At 42.1% G+C, this 3345-nt stretch overlaps 2 pseudogenes; one reads left to right on the top strand and one right to left on the bottom strand.

Annotated features, from left to right (window-relative positions):
• Positions 1–878, top strand: LOC130505504 (uncharacterized; annotated as a pseudogene).
• A 122-nt stretch (positions 879–1000) lies between these two features.
• On the bottom strand, positions 1001–2186 carry LOC108839362 (protein S-acyltransferase 10-like; annotated as a pseudogene).
• Between the last annotated feature and the right edge of the window lie 1159 nt (positions 2187–3345).

Raw genomic sequence — 3345 nt, 5'->3', positions numbered from 1 at the left:
TCTATTATCAAAACCCATTATCAATATGTCTACCTCCTACCATGTTCGATCTTGTAGCTTACCAGCTCGGCGGCTACACTCAAATGGTCTCAACCATATCCAACTCCTCAAGAATCTATCTACCGATAATAATAATAATAACAACAGCCTCTCACTTCTCTCACAGCTCTATGACTCTGTCTCTCATCTCTTCAACGAATCACCTTCTTCATTACTACTCCCTCATCACTCCTTCTTCTCTCATCTTCTCGATCTCTCACTTGTACACCTTGACTTGTGTTCCAAGCTAAGAGACATCACTTGCCGCATCAAGGACTGTCTCCGTGACCTCCGTTCTGCTTTCAGGCGGAGGAGACACGGTGGAGATTCTACCATCCGCCGCCACGTTAATTCCTTTATCCGGTCCAGGAAAGCTGTTCGCAAGGTCCTCTCTAAGCTACTCTTGTTGCTAAAACAAGCCGATCACTCCTACTCAGGGATAACTCATCATCTGATCACACTGCTCCGACAAGTCTGTTCCTAAACATTTTTCTTTCTTCAGGACAGTCTTGTTGTCCTTATCCACATCAGTACCAAAGCCTAGGCCTTCTAAGTGGGCTTTAGTAACCAAACTGGTGATCAAGAACGTTGGCGCTCGAGTTGAGACAGGACACAGGAACGAGTACCAGTTGATGGACGAAGAACTACAAAGATTCTGCTCGGCGAAAGAGGTAAAGAAGGAACGAATCAAGTGTTTGATCACCAGCTTAGATAACGTAGATATTGTAGTTGAAGATCTGGAGGAGACGCTAGAAAGCTTGTACAGGCGTATGATCCAAGCTAGAGTCTCTCTTTTGAACATAGTCTCTTTGCATATATGATTTTAATTTTTATCTTTATTCACTGGAATCCATGTGTATGTTTACAACTTCACTCAGGTTTTAGATTAAAACATGTTATCTTCAAATAGACTAATGACAACTAAAACAATATAAGTTCTTCAAACCCAAAAAGGAAACACTTAGCAACAACGACAATTCAAGATATCTAAGCAAGTGTAGGAGGAGATTCTTGATCTATCCTCCAGTTCGTAGGCGGTGGGCAACGAGTCTAGAGTATCGTTGCTGCAACAGACTTTGTATAGATTCCTCTTGATTGCTCTGCTAAAAGGATGCACTCGTTCCCGGATATTCCTAACAAAACGCATACTCTGTTGTCACATAACCAATGTCACAACCCATCAACAAGCACATTTTAACATTTATACAAAGAAAATAGGTTCTCTCTCTCTTGAGTAAGTTGATGTTATTACTATAGAAGAGGAGTTGAATACCTCATGTAGGGAATACGTTTTCGTCTCACAAGTTCATAAATGCTTTGAGTCGTAAGGATGAGGTAGCTGCAGGACAACCAACGTAAGCAGTTAGACAACACCTATGAGATTGAGGAAAGTATCGAGAAGATGTGAATACAGTACACACACCTGGGAAAAGCAAAAGAAGCAGCACAAATATCAAGGAGATCACCAATATGATAAGCAGTAGTATGATAATTGCATTCTTCCACCTGCTCACATTAATTCATGTTTCAACGCATTAGGATCTGTTTTAGTACTTGGCCAAAGGAGATGAAAAAAAGTATTAATACCAAGGCTTGGCTACGTTACTAAGGTAGTCAATGTACATGATGAGTGTCCAGATGCATAGAGCACTCTTTTCACAGTATGTACCGCCTGATATCATGGAAACAAAACGAAACAAAACTTCCATTACAACCCAGCTTTGGTGTCTCTAACATGATTGGAGAATAGTCTTACCAGAATTTAGAATGGTTTTTTTTCTGGCCTACACAAGTTCCCAACCAAACACAGTGATGATATCAAACTGAAGAACACATGGATGACAGTCATGACAATGTTTGGCTCGTGGAGGCTGCAAGGGAGGAAACAATTTGATCGAATAAGGTAAAAAAAAAGTTGAGGAATTGCATACATACGAGACTGAAATGTTTACCTGCTCCACATGACAATACCCGCAAGTCAAAGTTCTGCACGGTTATAAGAGAACAAGATTAAGTGTACGCTGTTGGCTAATTTTCCACTACTGGAGCATCCATCCGTGGTAGATAGTAGAGGGTTTCAAGGCGCAGAGGGAGCCTTGAGCGGGCTTCTGGATTCGGGTTTAGGACTGGGACGCCTTGACTGCCATCGCGGTGGTTGATGAGCTTGAGTGCTTGAATTGTTTATAGATTCAAAGCAAGAGTTGGATTCTGCGGGGAATGTGGGTTTCAGTGCTTTGTGATGTGTTGAGTGTGATTCAGGTTACTGTTGGACAAGTTGGTGAACTCTTTTTGCAAGCCTATGCCTCTTTTTTTTCTTGAGTACCCCTCCAGCTCTTCTCAGCTGTTTGGTGGAATTCAGAGGAGGTTGTGTTGTGGAATTCATTCGGAGTCGATTTGGAATCCGTCATGGTCATTTATTTTTTATCAAACTGACATTTCTAAAGCTTGCCTGAGTCGGTTAAGGGAAGAATTTGATTGAAGCTATGGTTACTGGTGCAGAGTCAGCCAGGTAAGTTGATCAGAGAGACCATGGATAGTAAAGATGTCTTGAGTGGTAGTTTACATTTGGCTTAATAGTGTTTTTTGGGTCTGAGAATGAGCTGCCTTGGAATAGAATCCGGGAGCTTGTTCTGCCAGACGATTTGTACCTATGGGATGAAATATTTAACAAGGCGTTTGTGGAAAGAATGAAATCCATTATGGACTCCAGATTTGAGGATTTGGCTAAAGCTGTCAGTGTGGCAGAGTCAGTGCAGGTCAAAACTTCCAAGCATACTTAAAACAGACATTCTACAGGTGGTGGTGTGGTGTCTGGTTCATTGAGCCTAACGCAAAGAAACTTGGTCCGGAAATAAATCATCACCTGAAGAAAGCGACTTCCACAGTTGTCTAACGGTGTACTTTGGTCCTGAAGTTAGCCTAATAAGAGATGCCGTTGATAGGCACTGCCAAAGTGTTTTGGAAGACCTCCTAAGCTTCAGGTCCGAAGGTTATAGGATCTTTCTCCACAGTGTCTCAGCACTTCTTGCAGATGTAGATAAAGAACTCGAATTTCTCTGTGAAGCACTTCCACCTTGTGGAAATCTCTTTTTATGGGACGTCTTTTGTTTGCATTGCTGAACCACACGAAATACCGTCCCCTTGAGTCTCGGTTCTCCAAGACTGTGGTGTAAGGAAAACAACGACTGCAATTTCTGATAAGTTATCATCCTTTGCTGAGGAAACCAAGGTTTAGCTCCATCACTGCAGTCACTGCTGACAGTCCTGGAAAGCAGTTGCATACTAACTGGGCTTAGGAAGCAAAGT

This window comes from Raphanus sativus, chromosome 2 (genome assembly GCF_000801105.2).
Source record: "Raphanus sativus cultivar WK10039 chromosome 2, ASM80110v3, whole genome shotgun sequence".
In the NCBI taxonomy this organism is placed as follows: Eukaryota; Viridiplantae; Streptophyta; class Magnoliopsida; order Brassicales; family Brassicaceae; genus Raphanus; species Raphanus sativus.
The sequence above is the reverse complement of the archived record's forward strand: the minus strand, read 5'-3'. Positions and strand labels throughout refer to the sequence as shown.